This window comes from Narcine bancroftii, chromosome 5 (genome assembly GCF_036971445.1).
Source record: "Narcine bancroftii isolate sNarBan1 chromosome 5, sNarBan1.hap1, whole genome shotgun sequence".
NCBI lineage: Eukaryota > Metazoa > Chordata > Chondrichthyes > Torpediniformes > Narcinidae > Narcine > Narcine bancroftii.
The window spans coordinates 67,777,058-67,789,694 of record NC_091473.1 but is presented as its reverse complement, the minus strand read 5'-3'; the positions used below and the strand labels follow the sequence as shown (position 1 = coordinate 67,789,694).

At 42.5% G+C, this 12,637-nt stretch overlaps 1 protein-coding gene across 9 annotated transcripts in view; it reads right to left on the bottom strand.

Moving 5' to 3' along the window:
- ralgps2 (Ral GEF with PH domain and SH3 binding motif 2) overlaps positions 1–12,637 on the bottom strand; it is a 486,036-nt gene that overhangs the window by 411,047 nt on the left and 62,352 nt on the right. For 2 of the 9 annotated variants that reach the window (XM_069937717.1, XM_069937716.1), the window contains exon 2: positions 10,645–10,799. The exons of the other annotated variants lie outside the window; for them this stretch is intronic. The gene's annotated coding sequence lies outside the window, so the exon portion shown is untranslated. The remainder of the gene's footprint in view (positions 1–10,644; positions 10,800–12,637) is intronic. 9 annotated transcript variants of the gene reach the window in all.

Sequence of the window (12,637 nt, the reverse complement as noted above, 5' to 3'; positions counted from 1 at the left end):
GGAACATTTATGATGAAGTGATAGCTGACTCTTCAGATTCAGATTAGGACCCATATGATGACAGTGTAAACATAAAACTCCGGGAGGTGTTTGCTGAGTTCTTTGCCTTAGACAATGAAGCTAGTGATTTTGAAGGATTTTAGATGGTTTTTTTTAAACAATAAAAATTTCTAATATACACTAGTGTCTTAAAAATTTGTTGTAGGGTGGAGTCTGAGTGGGTTATGGAACCAATTCTGTGGTATTTTGAGTCAAATTTTAAGGTCACATTTTTGTATCTGGCCCATAAGATGACCCATTTTTGGTGTGTTATGTGCTTCAAAGGTCATCTTATATGCCGAAATATATGGTAGTCATGGAACGAGCAACAACTGACCCAGTCATAGGTTCTCAAATTCAAAATGGCAGAGCAAGCAGAAGATGTCACGTCAAGATTTCATTGACTTGGAGCCCATTGAGCTCGCTGCAGAATGAGACCATCTCTGCTACAAAAGTTTTTTTTCAAAAACCATCAGATAAAAATCCTATCCCATGAACAACTTCTTGACTCAGCTTCACTTGCAGACGAAATAAACAAATTAAAAGTTAATCTTCAGGATCTTGAACACAAAAACACACACAAAGAAAACTGTAATGCTCACAGTGTAATCATAGCCCAAGAACTCAGGCAACGTGGTATTGTTGTTACTGCACTGACTGAGACCCAATCACATCCTTAACAAGAGTACACAGAAAAAAGAATACTGATTTTGTCATCTCACTCCTGTTCAGCTCATGAGACTGCATTGGTCTAAACTCGTTTCATTTCTATTTTGCCAGAGAATGTTTTTTCTTCCCAAAAACTGCTGGAGTGACTCGAGATGCAGGGTTGCAACATTCCTTTTCCTCCACAAATGCTGCCTGACCCATTAAGTTATTCTAGCAGTTTGTTTCTTGCTCTAGATTCCAGCATCTGCAAACTCCTGACTCAAACCTGATTTCTCTGCTCATTTCTCATCCAATACCTTCCCCCTGGCAATACAATCTTAAAACAAGGAATCAGCTGCCAAGATGGGCTTCTCTAAACCCTGTTACTTCTCCAAATTATATTTCTCTTTTTCTAACATTTAGCGAAGTGGTCAGAGTTTCTCCGGGACAGCATTTTAGAATCAGTTTTAATATACGCATGGTCAAAAATAATTCTGGAGCTCATCGGAGAGGGTCCAGAATAAAATGATAAAATGTCAATATTTGACAGGATCTGAGGATTATAGATTAGGATCAGCTGTTATTGGGCAAATCCATATCTAACATGTGGGAGTCACTTAAAATCCAGTTGGTCAGAATTCAAGTCTAGAATGTTCATGTGAGGAAGAAAGACAAGGGGGGAAGGATTTGGGAATCTTGAACGATGAAAGCTGTTCATTTAGTTAAATATTATATGCAAGGTTTCGAAAAGTGAAATTAGACAGGCTGTTGAGAAATGTAAAGAAAACAGAAAAGAACTGAAACAGGTATCAGGAGGCCTGAAAGGATCCATGAAATGTCCTTGGCAAGAAAGACTAAGGGGAATCAAACAGCATTGAAGAAGGATAGGCCAAGATATCACATTGATAGTCTGGAGGTGGAGAGGGTTAGAACCTCCAATTGCAGGAAATACATATTTCAGAAGGCCTCTCCAGGAGCCAGCACATTGAAGCAACTATGAAGAAGGCACACCAATGCCTCCATGAGGAGTCTAAGAAGATTTGGCATAGCTTCAAATACTATTAAACTCCAACTGGTGCACAGTGTAATGTATACTGACTGCATCACAGTCCAGTTTGTGAATTTGAATGCCCAGGACCACAGAGGGCTCCAGAAGATGACAAACATACCCAGGTTCATCACAAGCTCTAATCTTCATTCCACTGAATACATCTTTGTGATAGACTGGCCCAAAAAGGCAGCCAACATCATAAAGGACCCCTATCATCCTGGTCACAATCTTTTCACATTGCTATCTTCAAGCAGAAGATACAGAGGCCGAAAAGCCAGCATCTCTAGGTTCAGGAATATTTTCTTTACAACAGCTCCATTTGTTAAACTAACCATGGACTGCTCTGACACCACAAAGATTTTGTACTATTGCCAATAACTTTTTTTTTGCATTTGGGTAACTAAATATTTAATATCCTTTTTTGTATTTATTGTGTTTTTTTAATTCAACTGAGTTTGCTGCTCTGTTTATTTTTATCCAACTATCTGTTCAGCTTCAGCAAGAATTTTGGTGCACATGAACATTGGACAATATGACAATAAGCCCATTAACATTCATGCATTAAAAACACATGAGTAGGAAGAACTGAGGAGGAAAATTTTGCTTGAAATTAAGAGAAAGTGGGCGAGATACTGAATAAGTACTTCAGAGTGGTATTAACCAAAGAGCAGGTTATGGAGGATACTGAAATCAGATAGGAGTATGCTAATATTCCAGGAAATGCTGATATTAAGGAGGTGAAATTGAATCTTCTGAAGAAGATGAAGGTGAACAAGTCCCCAGGGCCTGGTAGGATCCATCTTAGTTTTTGAGGGAAGCAAGAGAGAATTCTGGGCCTTTAACCTCTTCAGGTACAGGTGAGGTCTCAGAGAATGGGAAAATTGCCAATCTTATTCCTTTAAGAACAGCAATAGGAATAATCCAGCAAATTGGAGACAATTCTTAGAAAGGACATTTTACTCATATTTGGAAGTACAAGGATTTATTAGAGATAGTCAGCATGGCTTTGTGTGGGGCAGGTCATAACTTACAAACCTGAATTTTTTTTTAGGTGATGATAAAGATGATAGATGAGGGTTGGGCAGTGCATAGACTTTAGTAAAGCATTCAAGAAGATCTCTTGTGGCAGCCTCATCCAGAAGACGAAGGCATGTGGGATCCATAGTGAATTAGTGGAATGGATTCAAAATTGGCTTGGCCATGAAAGACAGGGTAGTGGTGATGGATGTTTCCATGACTGGAGGTCTGTGATCATTAAGTGTTCTGGAGGGACAATGCTAGGATCTCTGTTACTTGTGATAAATAATGATTTGGATGAAAATGTGGATGACTGAGTAGTAAATTTTCAGATGACAAAAGTTTACAGAGCTAAAGATAATGAGGAATGCTGTCATAAGATACAGCAATACATGGATCAGTTGGAAACATGGGTGGAGAAATAACAGATGGAGTTTAGTTCTAACAAATGTGAGGCACTGCACTTTGAGAAGTTAAATGCAAGAAAGCAGCATACAGTAAATGACAGGAACCTTAGAGGCATTGATGTACAAAAGGGTCTTGCAGTGCAAGACTAGAGATCCCACAAAGTGGTAGATTGGGTGGTAAAGGAGGCACACAACAAACTTGCCTTTATCAGTCAGGTATTGAATCTAAAAGTTGGGAAGTCACAGCTGGTTGTAGCTAAATAAAACTTCCATAAGGTCACATTTGGAGAACTGTGTGCAGTTGTGGTTGCTACATTAAATGAAGGGCAAAGAAGAAGTTCTCCACTATTTTGTCTGGATGAGCGAGTATTGGCTACAAGGAGAGGTTGGACAACCTTGGGTTGTTTTCTCTGGAGTTTCAGGAACTGAGAGGATGACAAAAAATATATATAAAATCATGAGAGGCCCTGATGGGGCACATTTTCAAAGTCTTTCTCCCAGGATGGAAACATAACTGGAAGAGAACATAGGTTTAAGGTGAGAGGGAAAATGTTTAAAGGAAATTTACACTATTTTTATATACAGAGAGTGGAAGGTGCCTGGAACCTGCAGTCTTCAGAGGTTGTGGAAGCAGTTATTAAAGCAACATTTAAGAGCGATTTGGACAGAGTGTTATAGACTCAGTGGAAAAACATGGGGGGGGAAATTTAAATTTACATTATGGTCAGGAGTTGTTGTGGGCCACATATTCCTTCCATTTTGTATACTCTTGTTAGCTGTGTATGGTGTGAAGTTTTCAGTATTTTGAAGACAAAATGTAGATGAGATGACTGCTTTGCAGTGTGCTATTCAGTTCATCAAAAAGCTTTTAAAGCCCACCACTTGAGTCACAACCTCTCCACTCTAACCTTAATCTGCTGCAACATTCAACGAAATCCTGCAGTCTATTTGGATGGCTGAGTGTGTGATGCATTGTAGCATGTAAAAACTATTGAAGAACAAAAGCCAGCAGTCACATTTGCACCATCAGTATAAACTTGACATCAAACTTGTTCAGCTTGATTCGCTATTTGTAGAGACATGAAGAACATGACAGAGGTGAGGAGCATTCCACCGTTGACAACATCTATCCGAAATCATTCAGGGAAGGGAATTAAATTATGCACAGTGTTAAATAACACCGAAGTGTACATCAGTAATTGTGCAGCAGCAATTATGGGTCAAATAAGGCAAACAAAATGTAAGTTATTTATCTGATGTATAAATAATTTGCAATGGAACAGGAAACTGATAGCAAATAGGTTTGATTTAAAAACAATTATTTAAAATACAGTGATATAGATGAATTCTTTTCAAGGCTGGGAACTAAACATTTCAGGAAACTTAACATTTTGAAAAGCAAGGCAAAATAAAAATAGATACAGGGAGGATATTTGGACACAACTAAGTAAGGATCTTCTCCCTGATATTGAACATTTTGAGTGAAGTAAATAACATAGCCCCTAACAATTGAACTGTTGGACAGACAATCAAATGAAAAGCATTGTAGACTTCTAGCAATGATATTGCAATTTGAAAGTAGCAACCTCAAATTCAAAACTAGAGTCTTAAAATTATAAAGTTAATTACAATGATATGAAGGAAGAAGTGTGCATAGTTGGGAAATTGAATATAAATGAGCAGTGAAGACATTTAAAGGATAAATGAATATTGTTCTTTGTAATTGCCAATTAATAATAAAATTATGTGAGAATTGAAGATTCCAATAGAAAATGTATCCCCTCTGTGGAAACTGAAGTAGTTAAAGATAATCTTCAACTGAGGGCCAAATAATAATGCATGACATGAATCGGAAGACTTCACATTTTTTTAATAAAATATATTCAACTTTAGGTTGAATATCACAGAAGGTTATGAAGTGTTTGAAAAAAAATCATTGAAAGAATTATCTGCAATTATAAATTTATGAATCAATAAACAAATGCAAATCTCAAGACAATTCTGCACTCTAATTTCTATAGTGGCTGCAATTCTACATTGAGAGTTCCAGAAATGATTTGGATATACCAATGCAATGCAGGGATAATGGGTTAATAACAATCAAATTACTTTGTGATATTAACAAAAAATATACACTATTTGCAGAAATTATCTTTTGAACTTGGTTTGTCCACCTTATCTCTTCTGCATAAACAACCTTTACCACTCTTCAAATTAGAAAGTGGACAATCTTTCCCATATTTATGGCAGTGCATGCATAATTGCACTTCAGTAACATTATCGCCAACACAAACATCCAAATTATTTCTGTGATTAAAAATACAGTGTCTAAATTTGAGACTAATTCAGGTTTAACAACAAACCAATAGGTTGTCAACATCCCTCACCTCACAATAAAGCACAAGATCATTATCTTGATTCTTATCTGCAATATGTCAACCAAACATTCAGTTTTGCTCAACAATCGCTGCTTATCACTTCATTTTATTTTACAATATTACACAAACTGAAATCAAAACAATTCACTGGGGCAGTCATTTCTGCTGTGTAAATAAACTTTTAAATTTATGGGATTAAAACTTCACAAATGTATAGATGGAAGTAATTTGCTCAACAGGAAACCCTGAAATTGTTCTTTTAAAAAAAACTTTCCTTATTCAAAACTTCAAGCTACATTGACAAGACTTGAATCAAGGGTCATTTAATCAAATGATTTTCAACTGCAAATCTCATCAAGTTCAAATTTGTTATGTCATCATGCACAAAATATAAAAAAATTCAGAGAAAATAGGTAAATCTTGGTACTTATGGTACTGTGACATATTATATTTTATATTGTTTGTTATATGTTTTAAAGAAGACAGATACTACAGGTTCCCAGTGCCTTTGTAAAGACAATAGAAACTGCTTTGCTGAAGGATTTCATAAGTAGGAGTTAATTGGACATACTGTGGAGTAATGGATTATTGTTTTGGAAAGCAACAGATGAGCAGACTCAGAAGATTGGGTCTGGTGCCACAATTTGTCTGAAGGCAGTTTGCTGTTCGAAGAAGATCATGTGGTTTTGCAAGCAGAGAGAGTCAAACGGGTTTTTCTCTAGGTGAGAGAGAGAGAGAGAAAGGTAAAGAGAGAGAGGGGGAAAGAGAGAGAGGGGGAAAGAGAGAGAGGGGGAAAGAGAGAGAGGGGGAAAGAGAGAGAGAGGGAAAGAGAGAGAGAGGGAAAGAGAGAGAGAGGGAAAGAGAGAGAGAGGGAAAGAGAGAGAGAGGGAAAGAGAGAGAGAGGGAAAGAGAGAGAGAGGGAAAGAGAGAGAGAGGGAAAGAGAGAGAGAGGGAAAGAGAGAGAGAGGGAAAGAGAGAGAGAGGGAAAGAGAGAGAGAGGGAAAGAGAGAGAGAGGGAAAGAGAGAGAGAGGGAAAGAGAGAGAGAGGGAAAGAGAGAGAGAGGGAAAGAGAGAGAGAGGGAAAGAGAGAGAGAGGGAAAGAGAGAGAGAGGGAAAGAGAGAGAGAGGGAAAGAGAAAGAGGGAAAGAGAGAGAGAGGGAAAGAGAGAGAGGGAGAAAGAGAGAGAGGGAAAGAGAAAGAGGGAAAGAGAAAGAGGGAAAGAGAAAGAGGGAAAGAGAGAGAGAGGGAGAGAGAGAGGGAAAGAGAGAGAGAGGGAAAGAGAGAGAGAGGGAAAGAGAGAGAGGGAAAGAGAGAGAGGGAAAGAGAGAGAGGGAAAGAGAGAGAGGGAAAGAGAGAGAGGGAAAGAGAGACAGAGGGAAAGAGAGAGAGAAAGAGAAAGAGCGAGAAAAGGAGAGAAAGGGAGAAAAGGAGAGAAAGGGAGAAAAGGAGAGAAAGGGAGAAAAGGAGAGAAAGGGAGAAAAGGAGAGAAAGGGAGAAAAGGAGAGAAAGGGAGAAAAGGAGAGAAAGGGAGAAAAGGAGAGAAAGGGAGAAAAGGAGAGAAAGGGAGAAAAGGAGAGAAAGGGAGAAAAGGAGAGAAAGGGAGAAAAGGAGAGAAAGGGAGAAGGAGAAAGAGACTGCTGGTTTTCTGCAGTGGTTTTTGGAAGCTTGTTTGAAACTCCATTTTGAAGATGGGTTGTGAGTTCTGAGTTCAGCCTGTTCAAAGCCCTTCTGGTCCATTCAAGAGGAGATGACTGGCTGTATAATGTTTCGCCTGAGATAAGGGAAACAGAAAAGGAATTCTGTGGTGACCTGAAAAAAAGAGGTTATCATCTGGAAAACCCTGATAGGGCAAGTTTCTTCAGCAAGACACTCAGAAGGAATCAGTTTGTGTGTGTCCAACGAGCAACAAATTTCTCTCTGAAAACAGACAAGAACCTTCCTGAGCGGTAACCATTCACCTTTCAAGCACCAAAGTATCATAAATGTTAAATTCTGTGTACAGTATAAGAATTGCCTGCAACCAATAGACTGTTGTGCCCGAGCCAGATCACATTAATCGATGTCTTGCGACATAGTGTTGACTGGTGGCCTGGAAAGCATGCCTGCAACTGTGCTTTCCTGAAAGATGTCAGATAACAGTGGTGAATTCAGAGACGTAGGATAAGTGTCTCTGTTGTCAGACACACCACGGGTCAGAGGACTTTGTGAAAGCAAAAGTAAGCAGCTTGTGATCGGTGTAGACAGTGAACAGACACTCTTTGGGGAAGTGGCAGACGGCCAGGTAGAGGGCAAGTAGCTCCTGGTCAAATGCGGTTTATTTCAGTTCGGGCGACCACGTGTCAACTAAAAAAGGCAAGGGGTCTACATAAGTCATCAACGAACTGTTCCAGGACAGCACCTACTGCTGTGTTGGACGTGTCGACTGTGAGAGCCATTGGTACATCCAATCATGGGTGTTCTAGCATCGTTGTGTGGGCAAGGGCCTCTTCGGTCTGCTCGAAAGCGGTGTGAGCCTTATTGGTCCATTTGAGCTCCTTCGACGAGCCTGACATTAACATGAAGCGAAGACGCATAATCTTGGCTGCCGCAGGGATAAATCTATTGTAGAAATTTACCATGCCCATGAACTCCTGCAGGCCCTTCTGTGTTGTCGATCTGGTGAAGTGTCGAATGGCATCCACTTTATCTCGTAAAGAAGTAGCTCCGGCTGTGATATTTTTGTGGCCCAGAAAGTCTATTTCCGTGAGGCTGAACCCACATTTCTCCAGGTTAATGGTGTGGCCGAAATGTGCGAGGCGAGTAAAAAGTTGGCAGGGATGTGTCATGTGCTCCGAAGGCGAATTGCTGGCTATCAGGATGTCATCAAGGTAGATGAAAAGAAATGGCAAATCTCTGCTGACCACATTCATGAGGCGCCAGAATGTCTGCACCGCATTTTTTTTAAAAACCAAACCGTATGAGTAAGAACTCTAACAGGCCGACCAAGGTGATGATAGCCGTCTTCTGGACATCATCTGATTGCACAGGGATCTGGTGGTATCCCTGGGTTAGGTTGACTTTGGAGTAAAGCTTTGCACCATGGATGATCGCTGCAAAATCCTGGATATGGGGAATTGGATAGCGGTCCAGCATTGCTGCATCATTGAGGCATCTGTAATCGCCACACGGTCTCCAGCTGCCATTAGACTTGGGCACTAAGTGGAGGGGCAAAGCCCACAGGGCTATCGGAATAACAGACGATGCCAACCTCCTCTATGCACCTTAACTCTTCCTTGGCAAGGTTGAGTTTGTCTGGAGTCAGGTAGCGGGCCCATAAATGCAATGGTTGGCCAGTGATGGCAATATGGTATAGGACGCTGTGCTTAGGCATGGATACTGTGAACTAGAGGGAAATTCTGTGAGGAGGAAGCTGTACTGGCTGTGTTGGGTTTCCACGGAAGCAAGTTGGTCAGAAGGCTCATTGGACTTGCCAAGGGGAACCGCGTGGAAAGTCTCAACGTGGACTAATGATCTGCACTGGAGTTGACAAGTATTAAGTACACCCGGAGGAAATCCACGCTTAGCAGAGGCTTGTCCACTGAAGCAAGCGTGAAGGACCGTTGGAATGTGGTGTTGCCGAAATTTACCTTTTACTGAAGGTTCTGATGGAGGTATTATTTGGCAGCACATAGGGAAAGGCTATGGGGTCGCGTGCGCGTCTCAAGCGCCGTAGGAGGTATGACATTTATCTCCGTCCCCATGTCCATGAGGAACCTGCGCCCTGAGATGCTGAGATGCTGCCCCTGACACGGAGAAGGCTATTCGGTCGGCCAGCCTCTGCAGCCACTAATGGCAGCTGGCACCATCATTTCTTGGGAACGAACATGGCTGGCGGGACCTGCATGTGGACACCCCAACGTTGGTGGTAGCAACACCATCTAGGATCGAGCCTCTCTGTTTTCTGGCAGGGTGGGGTCTGCTCACGTGTGGATTTGATTTGGGCATTTTCCTCGGGGATGGCCACATGACATGGTTGACCGAGTCTATGGCTTCGCGCTTGAAATGGTAGAGAACATCCACTCGCGCCGCAACCTTACGTGGGTCACTGAAATCTGTGTAAGCCAAAAGGAATCTGATGTCTTTGGGCATCTGATTGAGGAACACCTGCTCGAACATGAGGCAGGGCTTGTGCCCTTCTACCAGTGTGAGCATCCCATCCATGAGTGCAGAGAAGGTCCTATCGCCTAGGATATCCAGGTGCTGGAGCCTTGCTGCTCTCTTGCATCATGAGAGGCTGTACATGCTAATGAGGAGGTTTTTCAGAGCCATGTATTTACCTTCCTCTGGTGGCACCTGAATGAGGTCATCGACACGGCAGGTGGCTTCCTGGTTGAGCGAGCTGACAACGTAGAAGTATCTTGTTGAATCGGAGGTTATCTGTTTGATCTGGAACTGGGCCTCTGCTTGTCCAAACTAAGTGCAGGGCCTGTTCATCCAGAAAGTTGGCAACTCCAGCTGCTTGTTCCATTATGATGAGTCTTCAGGACGTGGAGACTCGTTGGGTCACCAATTTAGCAGGTTGTGAGCAAGCGCAATGAAGAAACTGAGACAACAGGCAGTGAGCTCGAATATCACAACTGGTTTATTTTGAATACTGCGCTGCAGCCTTTAAGCCCATCCTCGGTCCCGCCCCTAACCTCCAGGTACTTGTGTCCCAATGACACAAGTGCGTGCACGACCTTCCGGTCTGGACCAGAAGAGACAGTCCCGTGATGCCATCCTTGCTGCGGCTGCCCCACCAACTGCATGTGACAAGCACGGCAGGTTCGCCATTACAAACATGTGTGTGGCCACAGGGTTTTATTATTGGGCTTTATGTTCCCATTTATACCATGCTGACAAAGTTTCCTGTGGTAGCATTGCAAACTCACATAATTGTACATTATTGTTTGTCTCATTTCCATGAAGTTCTCAAGCACTTTTGTACTGGGTTTCCTCCCAGAAAAACAAACACACACACACACACACACACACACACACAGGTGGCTAGTGCCTTACTCTATTCTGTGTAGTACAAGCCATGTAATTATTTGTACTGTTGCAAGAAATCAATATGCAGGCTAACCTTTTACTTCCTTATACATCTCTTTGTCTTTGGCTTGGCTTCGCGGACGAAGATTTATGGAGCGGGTAAATGTCCACGTCAGCTGCAGGCTATCTCTATACACTTGCTATAATGCTGTTTGCTGTACAATGCAGTAATATTTCCTTAGTGTTTGTCTAGAGAGAAAAAAACCTTATTAATCTATTTGATACTAATTTTGGATGTTCAGTCCACTATATTGAAAAATATGAACACATAGCGTCTACTCCAGTAGTGCTACTAAATCAATTCACCAGACACAGTAGTTAGTCAGCAAAGACTGTTTAATTCAAACTTACCTCCACTTTTATATCACTTCCAGCCCAGACACCCAGGACTGGAAATGACATCATCAAGTGTCTGTGACACACCTGAAGGGTGGGTGACTTAAAGTGAAGATGACAGGAGCCCCGCGACATCCTGTAGATGAATATCTAATTCCCTAGTATGCTGCGATTTGGCCCACGGTGCTGCGCAGCCATTCAGACAGCTGCACAGGCAGCAGTTCAGCTCACGTGTTACGCAGCCACTGGAGATGAACTGGCAGTGCGCACCTTAGGTGGATGCCCTCATCCCCTGAGCTGGGGCAGTGAATAAGGGGAGTAGGGTCCACAAGTGCTGGTTTCAGTCTGTCTATGGTAAACAGTTGAGAATGTCCCCTGATGTCTTAAGTGTACACAACCCCATCCCTTTTGATCACGAGGAAAGGGCCATCATATGGTCGTTGCAATGGTGTTCCTGTGGCTTGTCTACACACAAAGATAAAGGCAGTGTCAAGGAGGGCTGAGGCACATGCTGTTTGGAGGTTCCATGTCACTTGATTGGAATCGGTTTTCTTATTGCAACGTGGTGTTGAAGCTGCTGAACCACAGATTGGAAGGACACGAGTCGGACAAGAAGTGAGCGTCACCAGAACAGAGAGAACTAATCAGCAAACCATTTCTGCGGACAAAGCTGGCATATCTTCCTCCGGAGTGGTGCACACTCCCAGCAAAACCCACGGCAACTCGTCTCCCCAATTGGGCCCGAGTGCAGCCTTGAGTTGCCAGTAGAAATGTTCCACTAGACCATTGGACTGCGGGTGGTACGCTGTGGTGTGGTGCTGTTGTGTGCCACAAAAGCACTATAAAGCAGTCCATAAAGTGGAGGTGATGTGTGTGGGAACTCCAAATCTTGAGATAAAGTTGGTAATGAACACTCTGATACATGTCTCAGCATCACTGGATGGGAATAGAATGGCTTCTGGCCATCATGTGAATCGGTCTCAGACCATGAGAACAGATCTCATGTTCTGCGTCACTGGCAGTGGGCCAACCAGGTCTACATGAACATGCTCAAAGCGCACTGCTGGGAAAGACTGGAGAGGTGACTTGGTGTGCCTCTATATTTTGGAAGTTTGGCAATGAGTGGGTAAACGTTTGGGCCCACTGTGCAACATCTTTCTTAAGTCCATCCCATACATATTTGGTTGCCATAAGCTTGACCATTGGTCTGATGGAGGGATGGGACAGGTTGTAAACTTCGTCAAAAAGACACAGGGACTACTTGTCTGGGCCAGCCCACAGACAAGTCGCAAAGCAGACTCAGCCCACCCAGTTGTGGTGCCACGTTATATGTCCAGGCTTGCGATGGCAGTTCTGTATGCCTGAACATCCGGGTCCACGGCCTGTGCCCTCGCCAAGTCAGAGATATCAATGTTACCCTGGATATAATGCACTGCCAGTCTGGATCGTGTGTCAGCGACCAGAATGTTTTTTCCTGAAACATGACATACATCCGTAGTGAGCTCTGGAACGTACAAGTGGCATTGCTGCCTTGCCGACCACAGATCAGATATCTTGCTAAAGGCAAAGGTGAGTGGCTTACAGTCTGTGAAAGCAGTGAAACGGCAGTCCTCCAAAACATATTGTACATTGCCAACAGTTCTTGATCAAATGAGCTGTACTTAATTTCTGATGGCTGTAGGTGGCGGCTA